Raw genomic sequence first — 20,636 nt, 5'->3', positions numbered from 1 at the left:
TTTACTGACGCTCCTGTAGTGAAGCACTAACTGCTCATGTCTCCAGCACAGAGGGGCTGATCTGCGGTAAAAGCGCACCTGTGAATTTTGTGGGCTTGCGAGGACCCGGTGGTGTCTCTGAGGGAGGTACAGAGGTTTTTGCTGATGTGTCATTGAAGATTAGTGTGACGCACTACATATAATTTATGGTGGGTGTGCTCACTGACTCACCTGAGGAGAAGCATTGGCTGCCTGTGTCTGCGGCGCAGGACGGAGATTGATGTGGTATCACTAAGTGTGTCGCATTAAACTACGGCGGGCATAGGTGAACGGCACTGAAGATTGCTCTGGGAACACTCGGTGAGAAGTAGTCCGAGATTTCAGGCATGCACCATCCTGTCAATTACTATTAATTGCTGCATCAAACAATGGGGATACTTGATCTACCACATAGTCTTTAAAACATCTTTGGGTATTGAGTGTTAATTCTAATATCACTGTATAATGTGAGTATATGGGAGGTGAACAGCTGATTGTTTTATTATTTGGATACTCGCGGCTCAGGGTGTATGCACTGAGGCTCCACTACAAGCAGTGATCGGATTATTAAATACATTTTAAGCTCCCAAGGAGGTGACATTCGGTGGTGCTACTGAAGAAGAAAATATACAAGGAGTGATCAAGAGAGAGAATTTTCGAGTATCATTTCCCTGCTCAGAAGGGGAGTCATCGCTGATCCACTATAAACAAATGACAGAATCCTGGACATTTGTAGAGATAACACATATCTGGGACATTTAAAGAAGAAGGGGTGTTATCAGTATATATCTGGTGGGTTCTCCTTTCTGCCCTCCCCTTATGCCAGTGGAGGTTTTAGTAAGGTATTTCTGAAAACATTGGTAACAGAAGAACTGTAAGGGGATTATAAAAATACTGTAGGTATTGTTTAGGGCATAGGTCGGTTGTTCTGTCGTTCTAATCTTTATATACTCTTGGGTATAAAAATATCTGCTTGCTTGTTAGTTTAAATTCTACAGAGTGATCTCTACATTATGTTAGACATCGTATATAATATTGGAGATTATTGAATTTCTTTGTGACTATAAAATATGGATAAAAGTGGTGCTAAGCCAAAATCTTCTAGTTTTAGTAATAGTACAATTCCAAAGTCAAATAATAGTAAACCCAGGCCACAGAGAGAGAAGTATATTAATCCCCAATTTCTATGCAGAATGGTACCAATCTGACCTTACTAGTGGTGAGTGAGTATGTTCTGATAACCCTTTTCGTCGAGTATGCTCACATGTATTAAAACTGTCAAACAGTTGCAAATCATGCACATGGGAGTGATTCAAACATAACATTGAGCAGCTGTAAATACTCGGTGCTCATCCGCGCATACTCGGTGAAAGGGTTGACAAAACATACTCGCTCATCACTAGACCTTACGCATCCTCGAGGGGGGTGTGGAACGTCAAGTTGGTGCAGAGGGCAGGTCCGTACCATGTGCTCCGTCTGACGTAATTGTGACGACAGGTGGGTGGTGGGGTGTGGATCCATCACAAGAAGTGGCAACAGCGAGATTCTGCGGGGTCTCTCTGCTGCCATTTCATCACAGTGTCCATTTGATCAAGACGGGCATTGCTCACTCAGTCTTGATGAGGTGGTTTGCTGGAGTTTAACACTCCTGATTCATGAAGAGGTGCTCGGCTCTTCATGAATCTGGAGCATCTGACGAGTGTCATGTGCCTTCATGTGTTACACCAGAAATCTGTCCAGTCAGTGACTGGAGTGAGATTTCTGGCATAATGAACGTCACAGCTCATCATGATTTAGACAAGCTCTAAATTTGCAAACTTTAGGCACAGCTCTGATTGCGCTTAAATTTTATGACTTTTCAAATCTTTTACGACAGAATTCTGACATGAAATCTTTATTGGGCTCCTTGTGTTTATTCCTAATGTATTACAGTGAATTTATCATTAGTTGTTGATAGTAATTAGCTAAGCTCAGTAACCTTCAGAAAGTCACATTGTAACAACTAGGGATCAATGACCATGAGAAGCATCTTGCAAAGTCATAACTGGTTGGATATTTGCTACTTGATTCTCACAATGCGACCCCATTTAACTAGCAATATAGCCACTGTGTGGCGCCCCTGAGGGTTCGACGGCCACAGGAATGCTGCACTTCTTCAATGGAGTGTGGTGTTCCTCCTCTGAGGTAAGGCCGGTGTGATGGTAGTGACCTAGCCTTTTGCATCCAACACCACATTTCCATTAGAGGGAGCTAGTTTGCACTAGGCGCTGCTTCCCTGGTTACAGGGATACTGGGGAAAACAAAGTGGTAGGAACCAGTTAGTGGGTGTGGGTGGAGGAACACTAGTTAGTTACACTTCAAATTTCATATTTAATTGAATGTCATCTTTGATCTTGGTCTCTTGCAGTCTGTCTGTCAAGTGGTCCGTCCTTAGTCTAGCCTTTGCTAGTCTGTCGGCTGTCACTGTGCTGTCAAAATACTGTGTGTAATGTGACTTCCCTCCGGGAGCGCAGATCCTGTGTTGGCCTGCCCCCGCATGGGACACAGCTCTCGTACCCCAATCTTTGGGACGAGAGGTAGGGTGCAGACAAGGAATGTCTCAACCCGGCCGAGGACCAGGATCAAGAAGGCCCGGGAGCTTTAGAGTGTGGCTCCCTAGCAAATGGATTCCGGGGAGGATGCAGATGGAGCGGATCACGCCACCTGTCCTCGCCTACCTGATCTATTCAGAGGGATTCCAGCTGCAAGAGGGGTACCGGCCCCCGACACCCGACCTCGTACTCTACGTCCAGGATGGGAAAGCCCGGTTAGGCCCTGAGGATCCCGCCGGGCTTCGGATGGAGAGGAATTGCCACCCGAGCCCTACACCTGAGAGGAGCTCAGAGGGAGACCTGGCCTATCTACACACGCACAGACGGGAATGGGTGAAGTCTGTAGTACAGGAACACTCTGGTGCAGGGTCGCTACCAAACACTAGACTTCCTCGGAGGTAGTCGGACCTCCGTCCCTGGTGGCCGCAGGACTCCGCGAGGAGCAGGGAGTTGCCTTCCCGCTAACACATCTGAGTGAGTAAAGCCTTGGAAGTTCACCCCTATGGCCTCCGGACTGTTCATTATGCGCCATACCACGCGACGCGGTGCTCGTACTCCCGCGCTACTGCAACCCCCTCTTCTTCCTGTCTTGCCTGCCCTGAGGCCCTGCTCCGCCTGTGGGGAGCAGCGAGAACTTTAGTCGCCATGACACCGGGCCTCAGCGGACTGCAGCGGCGCTGGTGATCCTTCACCAGACACCACAGGTGGCATAGTCGTTAACCAGCCACTCAACCCGGAATAGCCCACACCATCGCTTTCTAATGTGACGGCCCTGAGCACGGGTCAGGCCCGGGCGACGGCTGCATCCCATCTCTTCAACGCGGGGCCCGACACCGAGTCCCCCAACACCCAGGGTAAAACACGGGCTTTCTGAGTAGAGGTTCACAACCTGGCGTTGTCGGCAGGATATCGTGCCCGCAGCACAGCCTGGTGTAGTCGGCAGGATATCGTGCCCGCAGCAACGGAGAAGAGTGCCCATTGCTATCAGGTACTGTGTGCCTTACACCTTGAACTGTTGTTTTACACTTAAAATGGTGCCCGCCCAAGAAGAACAGGCGCCATAATGCTGTGAAATGACTGTCTTTGAACGCCTCCCATCGTGGGCTGGGCTCCCGCTTGGCGCCAAAAATGTGGACTGCCCCTTCCATCAGAGACTGTCCGCGGGGTAATGCCCGTCTAACTGGATGGGCTGAACGAAGGCGGGCCTGTCAGCAATCCGCCCAGGAACCGCCCTGAAAGAGGAGGAGGAAGCAAAGCAACAAGGTGCGGCCATTGCAGTCGGAGCTTGGCAGTCAACGGAGGCAGACATGGATGCCTCTGAAGAATAAGACCATGCAACTACTGAAACCGTTTCAGGCCCTTCACCCGGCAGAGAGCAAGGCGCCGGCGTGTTAACTCCAGGAGATATTGAGTTTCTCCACTTGGAAGTAGTGTTGAGCCACCCCCGTAGTGTTCGAGTTCGGTTCGATTCGTCGAACACCCGTGTGTTCGCCGAACTGTTCGTCGAACTGTTCGTCGAACACCTTCGAACACCGTTAAAACCAATGGCAGGCAAACAAAAACACATAGAAACACATAGAAAACACCTTCAAAGGTGTCCAAAAGCTGACAAACTGCTCAGAAGACATAACTAACACATGGAAAAGTGACAAGTACATATAGTCATGCGAAAATAAAAGAGGTGGAGGAGTAAAAGGAGGGGGAGACACAGATATAGGCATGTCATGCCCTTCTAAAATCCAAAAAGTGAGAAGCCGACACGGCCAGTCCGCTCCTGCCCGTGCCACCTCCGTATCGCCGGGTTTGTGCCAGAGCCGCGGTGAACCCTGATGGCCAGCCCCCCTCTCCCAATACTGGTGCCTGTCCGCTGGTGGGTCGAGCGAGCCTCCCTGTGGTGGAGGCAGCTCTAAGCTTTTTAATTTAAATTGTCTCTCTAATTTGAATGAATACACTTTAAATCCATTTACAAGGATCTATTGGAGGGCAAGTCTCATGCCAGCAGCCGCGTAATTCCAGCTCCAGTAGCGTCCACTAAAGCTGCTGCAGTTAAAAAGCTTTTATAAGGATCGAGCTCGGCTGTCCACCGCAAGGCATCCTATTGCCAGTCCCAGCCCCTATGCCTTGGGGTGCCTCCTGATGCTCTTCACTGAGTATCCCATGGTCCCGAAGCATTTCCTTTGAAAAAATTAAGTGTCTAAACTACAGGTGGTGTAGCTTGCTTAACAGCCGGGATAATCCGCTGACTAGCAGACACTGCTACTAGGCACAAAGTATTTCCTGGGCTAGATGCAGTTAAAAATTTGTAATTAGATACTCTCGTTGGATGCTGAGAAAGCATTCCATAGAGTCTCCTGGCACGCCATATATGATTCTCTTAAAAAGCTTGGGGTAGGGGTCTAGGGGACCCTTTTATAGCCAAAATCACGGCCCTGTATCACAATACGTCACCTAGGCTGAAGATAAATGGAACTGTAGAACCCTGAGGGCTCGGTTGCTACAGAGGTATTGAACCTCACCCAGAGGTGTGATATCTCACTCTCACTCTCAGGTAAGGATGGAGTGTGGATCAGGACCCGACACCTGCATGCATTACACCACATTGCCGTGGGGCAGGGCGACCAATATGCCTCTGAGATGGGCACGACAGTCCCTGTCCCTGGCTGGAGTGGGGGGAGGGAACACTGAGGAAGGGGAACCCTGTAGTGCAGGAGCAGGGAGGAAGCAGTTCCTGGGTGCATTGAGAAGGGAGTATAAAAGGTGGGCACCATCTTAGTTCAGTGCAGAGAAGTCTGAGCAGAAGTGGCATCAGGGGCTCTGCATGAGCTCTGCTCCGGAGGCGGGCCTAGTAACAGAGGCCCAGGCCTGGAAGAGGGAGAAGGAAGGAAGAGGAGCGGAGAAGGCTCCAGGAATGAGGAACGAAGGGATCCCAGGGGTGCGGACGGACGAGTCGCCACCGCACGCCCGAATCCACCTGCGTGGAGGGGTCAGGCCAAAGGGGGAGACCGGTCCCCGAAACTAATGGAGGCAGGAAACGACCCTCAGCTAGAAACCGGAGGCTGTGACATTTTATGTGGCGCAGCCCCTCGCTACACCCGCTAGGAAGGCACCACATAGGGTCAGGGAAACTGGCGCCAAGTTTACCAAGAGGAGGCCCGAGGCAGCCGGACAGAAGGGTTGGTAAGAAAGGCCAGACAAAGGACACACAAAGGGGGTCCTGTGAAGCGCTCCAAAGTTATCTGGGAGTTGTCTGAGCCCCTCACCTGGTGAGCACAGTACGACGTGGGCAGCCGTTACCTGCAGACGTGGTCTGGATAATAAGAACTGTGAGTAAATGCCCTGGACTGCATCACTGACTCCGTGTCGATACTGCTGCTGCCCTGCACCATCACCCCCATCCTCCGCATACACTGCCCTGAGGCTATACTCCTCCCGTGGGGAGTTATGCTACGCTCTGCTGCACCCACAACACCAGCCTAAGCGGTCTGCCCTGCAGCGGCGGTTCACTCTGACCGCAATCCACGGGTGGCGTAGTCGGACATTTAAACATCAAAACCACATAAATAGTTCCGCCACTATTTTGACCACCCTGAGCCACGGAACCGGGTCACCGCCACGAAGACTACAACCATCAGCATCCACGAAAAATGGTCCGGCTCCGGGTGTCCCAAGGCCCAGGGGGTGCATCAGAACATTTTCATCACCTTTCACAATCACCAATGGGACAAGGCAGGGATGTCCTCTGTCCCCTCTCTTATACATCCTAGTGACGGAGCACCTGCTCTCATCAATTCGCCATAACCCCAATATTAGGTGGATTGAGGTGGGAGGCACCGAGTACAAGTGCTCTCTATTTGCTGATGATGTCCTAGTATATATCACTTAATCACAGATATCCATCCATGCTGTTATGGCTGAAATAGATCACTTTGTTACATGGTCAAATTTTAAAATCAATGCAGCGAATTCTGAGGCCCTTGATGTCTCCCTCCCCAAATCCATATAGGATTCCATCCAGTCCAACTTTCCCTTTGCCTGGCCCTCACAGGGTATCAAATACTTAGGAATTCCTATTCATAGAGACTTCTCCCATCTATGTTTTCTTAATTTTGGGCCCTTTATTGAACAACTCCATACAGACCACGGTTGGCAAGTTAGAACTGTAAGATTCACTACGTGAACCACTGGTGTTTTGTGGAAAAGCACATGTACACTGCGTTCGAAATTATTATGCAAAAAGTGTTTAGGAGTGATAAGGGAAGAATTTGTTTGTTTGTCAGTTAAACTCATTGATGGTGATGTGTGTCAGGGCTCTTTATATCACTGAAAGCAATTACAGACACCTGTGCTAATTAGTTTGGCAGGTGTGTCCAATGAAAGGCAAGACTACTTAAGAAGGTTGTCTCACATTATTAAGCAGCCTACATTTTCTGCCAAAATGGGAAAGAAAAAGGATGTGTCGGCTGCTGAGAAGCAACAAATTGTGGAGTGTTTAGGTCAAGGCATGACTACGATCAACATTGTGCGATGATCAGGATGAAGTGTCTTGGCAATCAAGAAGTATGTAGCTGATTCACAGTACACACGTGTGCGTGCTGATAAGGGCAAATTGAGGACTCTTTCCTACAGGCAATTACGTCAGGTTGAAAGAGCAGCGGCAAAAAAGCCTTGTCATAGCAGCAGACAAGTTTTTGAAGCTGCTTGTGCCTCCAACGTCCCCCGAACAACAAGATGCAGGGTCCTTCAGAGGTTTGCAGCTGTGCATACGCCATCCTGTCCACCTCCTCTATCCACTTCACACAAGCAGAAACGGCTCCAGTGGGCCAAACATTACATGAAGACTGATTTCAAAACTGTTTTGTTCACGGATGAGTGCCGTGCAGCGCTCGATGGTCCAGATGGATGGAGTGGAGGATGGCTGGTTGATGGACACCCCACGCAAACACGGCTACAGCGCCAACAAGGAGGAGGTGGAGAAATGTTTTGGGCTGGAATCATGGGGAGAGAGATTTTCGGCCCCTTTAGGATCCCTGAAGGCGCTAAAGATGAACTCCATAATGTATGTGGATTTTCTCAAACAGCACTTCCTGCCATGGTTCAAGAAGAAGAACCGTGTATTTCACAGCAATATCATTTTTCTGCATGATAATGCACCATCTCATGCTGCACATAAGACATCTGCATCTCTGACTGATATGGGCATAAAAGGGGACAAACTTATGGTGTGACCCCCATGCTCCTCTGACCTGTACCCCATTCATAACCTTTGGAGCATCATTAAAAGGAGTGTCTATGATGGCGGGAGGCAGTTCACATCTAAGCAACAGCTCTGGGAGGGTATTCTGTCCTCATGCAAAACAATTGAAGCAGAAACCATCCAAAACCTGACAAATTCAATGGACGAGAGAGTTCAGAAGCTCCTTTCGAACAAGGGGTCCTATGTGAAAATGTAACATCACCTAGAATAAAGTTTTGAGTTGAAAACTGTTTGATTTCAGTTTCTAACAACCTGCTAATGCTTATAATTTCAAAAATGACCATTTTTTTGGTCTTTATTAAAATGAAAAGGTTGATCGAAAAGTTTGGGGGATCTAAGAGTGTGGCAACCCAGTAGTCATGATTACTTCGAATTCTGACAATATGAGGGTCATGCTGCAGGTAGTGCAGCAAGAAGGCACTTATGTGTCTTGCGCATCTCGGAGCCCCAAAATTATTTTCCGGGCTAGATGCAGCTAAAAATTATTATTAATTTTAAATCTGGTGAAGCTTTAGTATAGATGGCCTAATAGGATCAGTGCTGCACACTGCTACAAAGCCCAAATTATTTTCCAGTCAAGATACAGGTAAACATGATTAGTAATTTTAAATCTGGTGGAGCTTATTATAGATGGCCTAATAGAATCAGTGCTGCACACTGCTACAAAGCCCAAACTATTTTCCAGCCAAGATACAGATAAACATGATTAGTAATTTGAAAGCTTAAAACGGTTGGTAGGGTGATTTTAACCAATCATCAAACTTTTACTCTCCCCAGGATGACACAGGGGTAGAAAAGTCGTTTCGGATCCATGATTTGTTCATCTTTATGAACGTGAGTCTGTCTACATTATCAGTGGAGAGCCACGTGCGCTTATCTGTCAGCACACCACCAGCAGCGCTGAACACACGTTCAGACAGAACGCTGGCTGCGGGGCATGACAAGATCTCCAAGGCGTAAGTGGCTAGCTCCGGCCGTGGCTTCAATGTTTACTTGGAGATACTCCTGTACCATCGTCTCTAGGCGTTGACTATGTGTCAGACTTCTTGTCTCCTGTGGCCTTGCAAAGGATGGGCTAAAAAAGTGGTGAAATGATTCCGCAAAATTGATGTTACCAGCAGATACTGTGGTTCTGTTACGGTTTGAGTGCTGAACACTTGACGGTCCCACGGTTGGCAAGTTGGAACTGTGAGATTCACTACGTGCACCACTGGTATTTTGTGGAAAAGCACATGTAAGATTCTGCAACAGTCTCTGCTGATACTCCTGCATGCGTGCATCCCTTTCTATGGCAGGAATAATTTCTGCAAATTTACTTTTGTACCGGGGATCTAACAGTGTGGCAACCCAGTAGTCAGGATTATTTCTAATTCTCACAATTCGAGGGTCATGTTGCTGGTAGTGCAGCAAGAAGGCACTCATGTGTGTTGCGCATCCAGGATCACCAAGTCCCTGTTGTGTTGGTGGCGAGGTAACAATCATGCTTCCTTCCTCTGTCCTCTCCCCCCAACCTCGCACAACAGAAATGTGATCAAGGTCTCCCTCATCTGATGAGTCTTCCATCAGTTCGTCCTCCACTTCTTCCTGGGCTCCTGCACCTTCCTCACTAGTTTGGCTGCTACCATGCGCCCTGGTAAAACCATCTCCCCCACCCTCACATGCCTGCCGCCTTGGTGCTGCCGACCGTCTGGACCTTGCAGATGTTAGCCCTTCCGCATACAACGCCTCCTCCTCTACTTCCTCCACCTCCTCTTGTGCCACCACCTGACTCCGAATTCTGTTTAACATGTGCTCCAGCATGTAAATCACCGGAATAGTCATGCTGATAATGGCATCGTCAGCACTAAACATCTTCGTCGCCATTTCAAAACTGTGCAGAAGGGTGCATAGGTCCCTGATCTGAGACCACTCCTCCAGCGTGATTTGCCCCACCTCTGAATCTCGTTGGCCCAGGCTATACGTCAGAACGTATTGCACCAAGGCTTGTCGGTAGAGATGAGCGTTGTTCTACTCGAACTGTTCGCCAATCTCAAATTCGAGCTGTTTTGGGCGGTGTTCGAGCCGTTCGGCGAACACGAACAATTTGAGAAAAATTCGGCTGTTCGAGGTTATGTTCGATAACTGTTCGTGCACCAAAATCATAACTGGATTTTTTCTCAGTAATGATGAAAATAAATGTTAATACGCAGTTTGAGTGCACAGCGGGGTGGGGGGAGGGGCAGGGGATGGATCTCTGCAGGAACAATGAAGATCTCCATTTTTTTTCTCTTTCCCGCATTTGCAGTGGGGAGGTGCAATCTGTCAGCCTATCAGCAGCGCACACACGGAGCGAAGTGCTTTTTTTCACACAAGCAAGGGCATGTGTGATTGGCAGTGTATGTCACATGTCCTTGCCCTATAAGACCAAGCCATTTTCCCCGTCGCCACCATTTTCTCACTGCTGCAGCTGCGTGTTAGACGGCACCGCTGTTGCTGTGTGCGCTATACCTTGTTAATTTCAAGCCAATTTTCGCACAAATATACAGATAGCTTGGGAGTAGGGAATAGTTGTGATTGCAGTCCTTTTAAGGACTAGGTTACAGCATTTCCTACGACTTTTATCAGGGAGGTCTGTGCTCTTAAATAGATAGATTGTGGGAGTAAAGACTAATTGTAATTGGAGTCCTTTTCAGGACTAGGTTACATCAGTTCCTATCAGTTTTTGCCAGGCAGGTCTGTGCCAGTGCTGTGCAAGTTTTTTTCACAGCATTTGGCTGAAACTAGCAAAGCTAATCCTTTTTGGCCTATTGCAGAGTGTGTTAGTCAGTGGAGTAGCCTATCTGTGTAGCAAGATATAACACCTGTGTATAGAATACCAATTTTTTTACTGCACCTAGTGAAGTAAAATCTTTTGGGCATAGCATCATTCTATTAGTCCATCTATACTGACCTCCATCAGGTTGCAAACTGAATATAATTTTTTTCTGCATCTAGCTCTGAAAAAATATTTGGCCTTCTAACAGTGTGTGGAACTTTCTCTGTTAGTCCATCTATACTGACCTCCATCAGGTTGCAAACTGAATATAATTTTTTTCTGCATCTAGCTCTGAAAAAAAATTTGGCCTTCTAGTAGTGTGTGGAACTTTCTCTGTTAGTCCATCTATACTGACCTCCATCAGGTTGCAAACTGAATATAATTTTTTTCTGCATCTAGCTCTGAAAAAATATTTGGCCTTCTAGCAGTGTGTCGGACTTTCTCTATTAGTCCATCTATACTGACCTCCATCAGGTTGCAAATTAAAAATAATTTTTATCTGCATCTACAGTACCTCTGAAAAAATATTTGGGCTTCTAGCTGTGTGTGGGACTTGTTGTATTAGTCCATCTATACTGACCTCCATCAGGTTGCAAACTGAATATATTTTTTTCTGCATCTACCTCTGAAAAAATATTGGGCTTCTAGCTGTGTGTGGGACTTGTTGTATTAGTCCATCTATACTGACCTCCATCAGGTTGCAAACTGAATATATTTTTTTCTGCATCTACCTCTGAAAAAATATTGGGCTTCTAGCTGTGTGTGGGACTTGTTGTATTAGTCCATCTATACTGACCTCCATCAGGTTGCAAACTGAATATATTTTTTTCTGCATCTACCTCTGAAAAAATATTGGGCTTCTAGCTGTGTGTGGGACTTGTTGTATTAGTCCATCTATACTGACCTCCATCAGGTTGCAAACTGAATATATTTTTTTCTGCATCTACCTCTGAAAAAATATTGGGCTTCTAGCTGTGTGTGGGACTTGTTGTATTAGTCCATCTATACTGACCTCCATCAGGTTGCAAACTGAATATATTTTTTTCTGCATCTACCTCTGAAAAAATATTGGGCTTCTAGCTGTGTGTGGGACTTGTTGTATTAGTCCATCTATACTGACCTCCATCAGTTTGCAAACTGAATATATTTTTTTCTGCATCTACCTCTGAAAAAATATTGGGCTTCTAGCTGTGTGTGGGTCTTGTTCTATTAATCCATCTATACAGACCTCCATCAGGTTGCAAACTGAATATATTTTTTTCTGCATCTACCTCTGAAAAAATATTGGGCTTCTAGCTGTGTGTGGGTCTTGTTCTATTAATCCATCTATACAGACCTCCATCAGGTTGCAAACTGAACATAATTTTTTTCTGCATCTACCTCTGAAAAAATATTGGGCTTCTAGCTGTGTGTGGGTCTTGTTCTATTAATCCATCTATACAGACCTCCATCAGGTTGCAAACTGAATATATTTTTTTCTGCATCTACCTCTGAAAAAATATTGGGCTTCTAGCTGTGTGTGGGTCTTGTTCTATTAATCCATCTATACAGACCTTCATCAGGTTGCAAACTGAATATAATTTTTTTCTGCATCTACCTCTGAAAAAATATTGGGCTTCTAGCTGTGTGTGGGACTTGTTGTATTAGTCCATCTATACTGACCTCCATCAGGTTGCAAATTGAATATAATTTTTTTCTGCATCTAACCCAGCCAATAGTTTTGGCCTAATACCACAGTTTGGCCACTCAGCTCTGCTCGGTTACCATCCATTGTTTTTTTGTGCAAACAACTCCAGAGTTGTGAATTAGTTAACCACCAAAATGAGTGGAAAAAGGCCTGCTGCTGGTGGAAAGGGGAATAGGCGTGTTGGGAAGGGGAAAAAAGGTTGTGTCCGTGGGGTAGGTGTTAAAGCAACAGTAACATCTGCAGAAGAAAGACCATCTTCCAGCCAAACTAAAATGTCTACTTCTTTTAGCGGACAATGTGATAAGATCCCTTTCTTACGGCCACGCCAATCGCTACAAATTCCAGATGAGGCACAAAAACAGAAGGTGCTTCAACGGATATCAAGTGCTCCTTTAAGTGGGCTCTCCTCCACATCAACTTCAACATCACAAATACTCCAGTCCTCAAAGGTGTCACCCCAATCGCACTTGCTTCCTCACAGATCCCAAATCTCCAGCTGCCCGTCTAAGTATGAGGTAGAACAGATGGTTGAGTCTGCAGAGCTGTTTACTCATACTATAGCTTGGGAATCAGAGGTCGACTCCAGCACTTCTGTGAATCCAGACGAGGAAATGATCTGCACTGATGCCCAGAATCTTTATGAGTCGGATCCAGGACCAGACGCAGAAGGTTCTGACCATAATGTAGACCCTCGTTCCCAAACTGTAACTCCTGTTGGTGGAGACAATGAGGAAGACGATGATAAGACTCAAATACCTGATTGGAGCGACAACTTTAGTTTTTTGTCAGGGCAGGAACAGGTTGGCTCTGAGGACGACGGGTGTGATAACGCACAGGGTGATGATGATGAGGTTGGAGATCCCACTTACTGTCAACCCATAGTCAGGAAAGAGATGAGGTCAGCAGAGGAGGTGGAGGAAGATGCTAGTGACGACGAGGTCAGGTTGCGCCTTCCTGGACAGAGACGTAGTACTGGAAGCACGTCAACAACTGCATCCTCAAACACAACTCTGCCTCTCACCACAAGTCGTGGTGGCTCTTCAGGTCGCATGGGTGCTAAGCCTTGCATAGCCTGGGCATTTTTTCAGATCGATAAAGATGACCCAACTCGTGTTATCTGTAACATTTGTCAGCAAAAGCTAAGTAGAGGCCAAAAAATACATAGTTTGAGTACTTCATGCATGAACCGGCACATGGACATGAAGCATAAGTTGCAGTGGGAAGCTCAGTGTGCTACAATGCGGCCTAGCCGGCCGGGCCAACCACCGTCTGCCATATCTTGTGCATCCGCGGCCTCTTCATCCTCTGTGACTGGGGGGACAGCAGTCACACCTGTTTTGGGGCGCAGACCTGCCACCTCTTTATCCGCAACAGCCAGCGTGATTGGCAGGTCATCATTTTCTTTGGAGGTGGGAACACCAGCTGGTGTTGAGCGCTGTCCGACATCGATAGCACCACCTTTGGATCAAGGCAACCTAACATGTCCGCCTGCATCTTCCTCACAGACCGGCAGTTTGCCGGGGACACCCTTATCAACCCCGTCTAAGCACAATAGCCAGCCCTCGGTCCCTCAGATGTGGACAAGTAAAAGACCATTTCCTCCTAGCCATGAGAAAGCTAAGAGGTTGAATTTCACCATCTGCAAGCTCTTGGCTACAGAAATGCTGCCTTTCCGCCTGGTGGACACAGAGGATTTTCGAGACCTTATGTCCGTCGCAGTGCCCCAGTACCAGATGCCCAGTCGGCACTACTTCTCAAAGAAAGGTGTGCCTGCGCTCCACCAGCATGTCGCACACAACATCACCGCTTCTTTGAGAAACTCTGTGTGTGACAGGGTGCATTTCATCACAGACACTTGGACGAGTAGGCATGGACAGGGGCGTTACATGTCGCTGACTGGGCACTGGGTAACTATGGTGACAGCAGGACAAGGGGCTGCTGTCCAAGTCTTGCCGTCCCCACGAGTTGTGCGTCAATCCTCTTTATGTCAAAGTTCCTCCACTGCTTCTGCCTCCTCAACCTCCTCTCGGTCTTCCACCTGCACCCAAAGCCTGTCTGGTCATGCCACAAGCTTTCTAACTGCGCAGAAGGGATCCTGCACACCTCCTTACTATGCTGGCAGTAGGGCTCAACGTCATCAGGCGGTTTTTACATTGAAATGTCTGGAAAATGTGAGTCACACAGCTGAGGAGTTGTGGTCAGCTCTGGAGAACCAATTTCATGAATGGTTGTCTCCACTGGACCTGAAACGAGGGAAGGCCATGTGCGACAATGCTGCAAACCTGGGTGCGGCCCTTCGCCGGGGCAATGTCACACACGTGCCTTGTATGGCTCACGTGTTGAACCTGTCCAGCAATTTTTAGCCCACTATCCCAGACTAGATGGCCTTCTGCAGAGGGCACGGTCGCTGTGTGCTCACTTCCGCCGTTCGCATCCCACAGCTCAGCGACTTACATCTCTACAGAAGTCGTTGGGCCTGCCACTTCACCGGCTAAAATGCGATGTGCCTACCCGGTGGAATTCAACTCTGCACATGTTGCAGCGACTGTGGCAGCACCGACAAGCCCTGGTGCAATACGTTCTGACGTATAGCCTGGGCCAATGAGATTCAGAGGTGGGGCAAATCACGCTGGAGGAGTGGTCTCAGATCAGGGACCTATGCACCCTTCTGCACAGTTTTGAAATGGCGACGAAGATGTTTAGTGCTGACGATGCCATTATCAGCAAGACTATTCCGGTGATTTACATGCTGGAGCACATGTTAAACAGAATTCGGAGTCAGGTGGTGGCACAAGAGGAGGTGGAGGAAGTAGAGGAGGAGGAGTTGTATGCGGAAGGGCTAACATCTGCAAGGTCCAGATGGTCGGCAGCACCAAGGCGGCAGGCATGTGAGGGTGGGGGAGATGGTTTTACCAGGGCGCATGGTAGCAGCCAAACTAGTGAGGAAGGTGCAGGAGCCCAGGAAGAAGTGGAGGACGAACTGATGGAAGACTCATCAGATGAGGGAGACCTTGATCACATTTCTGTTGTGCGAGGTTGGGGGGAGAGGACAGAGGAAGGAAGCATGATTGTTACCTCGCCACCAACACAACAGGGACTTGGTGCTCCTGGATGCGCAACACACATGAGTGCCTTCTTGCTGCATTACCTGCAACATGACCCTCGAATTGTGAGAATTAGAAATAATCCTGACTACTGGGTTGCCACACTGTTAGATCCCCGGTACAAAAGTAAATTTGCAGAAATTATTCCTGCCATAGAAAGGGATGCACGCATGCAGGAGTATCAGCAGAGACTGTTGCAGAATCTTACATGTGCTTTTCCACAAAATACCAGTGGTGCACGTAGTGAATCTCACAGTTCCAACTTGCCAACCGTGGGACCGTCAAGTGTTCAGCACTCAAACCGTAACAGAACCACAGTATCTGCTAGTAACATCAATTTTGCGGAATCATTTCACCACTTTTTTAGCCCATCCTTTGCAAGGCCACAGGAGACAAGAAGTCTGACACATAGTCAACGCCTAGAGACGATGGTACAGGAGTATCTCCAAGTAAACATTGAAGCCACGACTGTGTCACTGGACCCTTTCTCTTTTTGGGCTTCCAATCTGGATAAATGGCCGTAGCTAGCCACTTACGCCTTGGAGATCTTGTCATGCCCCGCAGCCAGCGTTCTGTCTGAACGTGTGTTCAGCGCTGCTGGTGGTGTGCTGACAGAAAAGCGCACGCGGCTCTCCACTGATAATGTAGACAGACTCACATTCATAAAGATGAACAAATCATGGATCCGAAATGACTTTTCTACCCCTGTGTCATCCTGGGGAGAGTAAAAGCTTGATGATTGGTTAAAATCACCCTACCAACCGTTTTAAGCTTTCAAATTACTAATCATGTTTATCTGTATCTTGACTGGAAAATAATTTGGGCTTTGTAGCAGTGTGCAGCACTAATCCTATTAGGCCATCTATACTAAAGCTTCACCAGATTTAAAATTAAAAATAATTTTTAGCTGCATCTAGCCCGGAAAATAATTTTGGGGCTCCGAGATGCGCAAGACACATAAGTGCCTTCTTGCTGCACTACATGCAGCATGACCCTCATATTGTCAGAATTCGAAGTAATCACGACTACTGGGTTGCCACACTCTTAGATCCCCCAAACTTTTCGATCAACCTTTTCATTTTAATAAAGACCAAAAAAATGGTCATTTTTGAAATTATAAGCATTAGCAGGTTGTTAGAAACTGAAATCAAACAGTTTTCAACTCAAAACTTTATTCTAGGTGATGTTACATTTTCACATAGGACCCCTTGTTCGAAAGGAGCTTCTGAACTCTCTCGTCCATTGAATTTGTCAGGTTTTGGATGGTTTCTGCTTCAATTGTTTTGCATGAGGACAGAATACCCTCCCAGAGCTGTTGCTTAGATGTGAACTGCCTCCCGCCATCATAGACACTCCTTTTAATGATGCTCCAAAGGTTCTGAATGGGGTAGAGGTCAGGGGAGCATGGGGGTCACACCATAAGTTTGTCCCCTTTTATGCCCATATCAGCCAGAAATGCAGATGTTTTATGTGCAGCATGAGATGGTGCATTATCATGCAGAAAAATGATCTTGCTGTGAAATACACGGTTCTTCTTCTTGAACCATGGCAGGAAGTGCTGTTTGAGAAAATCCACATACATTATGGAGTTCATCTTTAGCGCCTTCAGGGATCCTAAAGGGGCCGACAATCTCTCTCCCCATGATTCCAGCCCAAAACATTACTCAACCTCCTCCTTGTTGGCGCTGTAGCCGTGTTTGCGTGGGGTGTCCATCAACCAGCCATCCTCCACTCCATCCATCTGGACCATCGAGCGCTGCACAGCACTCATCCGTGAACAAAACTGTTTTGAAATCAGTCTTCATGTAATGTTTGGCCCACTGGAGCCGTTTCTGCTTGTGTGAAGTGGATAGAGGAGGTCGACAGGATGGCGTATGCACAGCTGCAAACCTCTGAAGGACCCTGCATCTTGTTGTTCGGGGGACGTTGGAGGCACAAGCAGCTTCAAAAACTTGTCTGCTGCTATGACAAGGCTTTTTTGCCGCTGCTCTTTCAACCTGATGTAATTGCCTGTAGGAAAGAGTCCTCAATTTGCCCTTATCAGCACGCACACGTGTGTACTGTGAATCAGCTACATACTTCTTGATTGCCAAGACACTTCATCCTGATCATCGCACAATGTTGATTGTAGTCATGCCTTGACCTAAACACTCCACAATTTGTTGCTTCTCAGCAGCCGACACATCCTTTTTCTTTCCCATTTTGGCAGAAAATGTAGGCTGCTTAATAATGTGAGAGAGCCTTCTTAAGTAGTCTTGCCTTTCATTGGACACACCTGCCAAACTAATTAGCACAGGTGTCTGCAATTGCTTACAGTGATATAAAGAGCCCTGACACACATCACCATCAATGAGTTTAACTGACAAACAGACAAATTCTTCCCTTATCACTCCTAAACACTTTTTGCATAATAATTTGGAACGCAGTGTACATGTGCTTTTCCACAAAACACCAGCGGTTCACGTAGTGAATCTTACAGTTCTAACTTGCCAACCGTGGTCTGTATGGAGTTGTTCAATAAAGGGCCCAAAATTAAGATAACATAGATGGGAGAGGTCTCTATGAATAGGAATTCCTAAGTATTTGATACCCTGTGAGGGCCAGGCAAAGGGAAAGTTGGACTGGATGGAATCCTATATGGATTTGGGGAGGGAGACATCGAGGGCCTCAGACTTCGCTGCATTGATTTTAAAATTTGACCATGTAACAAAGTGATCTATTTCAGCCATAACAGCATGGATGGATATATGTGATTGAGTGATATATACTAGGACATCATCAGCAAATAGAGAGCACTTGTACTCGGTGCCTCCCACCTCAATCCACCTAATATTGGGGTTATGGCGAATTGATGAGAGCAGGTGCTCCGTCACTAGGATGTATAAGAGAGGGGACAGAGGACATCCCTGCCTTGTCCCATTGGTGATTGTGAAAGGTGATGAAAATGTTCTGACGCACCCCCTGGGCCTTTGGACACCCGGAGCCGGACCCTTTTTGGTGGATGCTGGTGGTTGTAGTCTTCGTGGCGGCGACCCGGTTCCGTGGCTCAGGGCGGTCAAACCAGTGGCGGAACTATTTATGTGGTTTTGATGTTTAAAAGTACGACTTCGCCACCCGTGGATTGCGGTCAGATTGAACCGCCGCTACAGGGCAGACCGCTGAGGCTGGTGTTGTGGGTGCAGCAGAGCGTAGCATAACTCCCCACGGGAGGAGTATAGCCTCAGGGCAATGTATGCGGAGGATGGGGGTGATGGTGCAGGGCAGCAGCAGTAACGACACGGAGTCAGTGATGCAGTTCCGGGCCTTTACTCACAGTTCTTATTATCCAGACCACGTCTGCAGGTAACGGCTGCCCACGTCGTACTGTGCTCACCAGGTGAGGGGCTCAGACAACTCCCAGATAACTTTGGAGCACTTCACAGGACCCCCTTTGTGTGTCCTTTGTCTGGCCTTTATTACCAACACTTCTGTCCGGCTGCCTCGGGCCTCCTCTTGGTAAACTTGGCGCCAGTTTCCCTGACCCTATGTGGTGCCTTCCTAGCGGGTGTAGCGAGGGGCTGCGCCACATAAAATGTCAGAGCCTCCGGTTTCTAGCTGAGGGTCGTTTCCTGCCTCCACTAGTTCGGGGACCGGTCTCCCCCTTTGGCCTGACCCCTCCACGCAGGTGGATTCGGGCGTGCGGTGGCGACTCGCCCGTCCGCACCCCTGGGATCCCTTCATTCCTCGTTCCTGGAGCCTTCTCCGCTCCTCTTCCTTCCTTCTCCCTCTTCCAGGCCTGGGCCTCTGTTACTAGGCCCGCCTCCGGAGCAGAGCTCATGCAGAGCCCCTGCTCCTTGCCACTTCTGCTCAGACTTCTCTGCACTGAACTAAGATGGTGCCCATCTTTTATACTCCCTTCTCAATGCACCCAGGAACTACTTCCTCCCTGCTCCTGCACTACAGGGTTCCCCTTCCTCAGTGTTCCCTCCCCCCACTCCAGCCAGGGACAGGGACTGTCGTGCCCATCTCAGGGGCATATTGGTCGTCCTGCCCCACGGCAATGTGGTGTAATGCATGCAGGTGTCGGGTCCTGATCCACACTCCATCCTTACCTGAGAGTGAGATATCACACCTCTGGGTGAGGTGCAATACGTCTGTAGCAACCGAGCCCTCAGGGTGCTACAGTTCCATTTATCTTCAGCCTAGGTGATGTATTGTGATACAGGGCCGTGATTTTGGCTATAAAAGGGTCCCCTAGACCCCTACCCCAAGCTTTTTAAGAGAATCATATATGGCGTGCCAGGAGACTCTATGGAATGCTTTCTCAGCATCCAACGAGAGTATCTAATTACAAATTTTTAACTGCATCTAGCCCAGGAAATACTTTGTGCCTAGTAGCAGTGTCTGCTAGTCAGCGGATTATCCCGGCTGTTAAGCAAGCTACACCACCTGTAGTTTAGACACTTAATTTTTTCAAAGGAAATGCTTCGGGACCATGGGATACTTAGTGAAGAGCATCAGGAGGCACCCCAAGGCATAGGGGCTGGGACTGGCAGTAGGATGCCTTGCGGTGGACAGCCGAGCTCGATCCTTATAAAAGCTTTTTAACTGCAGCAGCTTCAGTGGATGCTACTGGAGCTGGAATTACGCGGCTGCTGGCATGAGACTTGCCCTCCAATAGATCCTTGTAAATGGATTTAAAGTGTATTCATTCAAATTAGAGAGACAATTTAAATTAAAAAGCTTAGAGCTGCATCCACCACAGGGGGGCTCGCACGACCCACCAGCGGACAGGCACCAGTATTGGGAGAGGGGGGCTGGCCATCAGGGTTCACCGCGGCTCTGGCACAAACCCGGCGACACGGAGGTGGCACGGGCAGGAGCGGACTGGCCGTGTCGGCTTCTCACTTTTTGGATTTTAGAAGGGTATGACATGCCTATATCTGTGTCTCCCCCTCCTTTTACTCCTCCACCTCTTTTATTTTCGCATGACTATATGTACTTGTCACTTTTCCATGTGTTAGTTATGTCTTCTGAGCAGTTTGTCAGCTTTTGGACACCTTTGAAGGTGTTTTCTATGTGTTTCTATGTGTTTTTGTTTGCCTGCCATTGGTTTTAACGGTGTTCGAAGGTGTTCGACGAACAGTTCGACGAACAGTTCGGCGAACACACGGGTGTTCGACGAACCGAACCGAACTCGAACACTACG

This window comes from Phyllobates terribilis, unplaced genomic scaffold, assembly GCF_046119375.1.
Source record: "Phyllobates terribilis strain yellow unplaced genomic scaffold, ASM4611937v1 Scaffold_1__5_contigs__length_1240528914, whole genome shotgun sequence".
Lineage (NCBI taxonomy): Eukaryota > Metazoa > Chordata > Amphibia > Anura > Dendrobatidae > Phyllobates > Phyllobates terribilis.
This window is presented reverse-complemented; position numbering follows the sequence as displayed.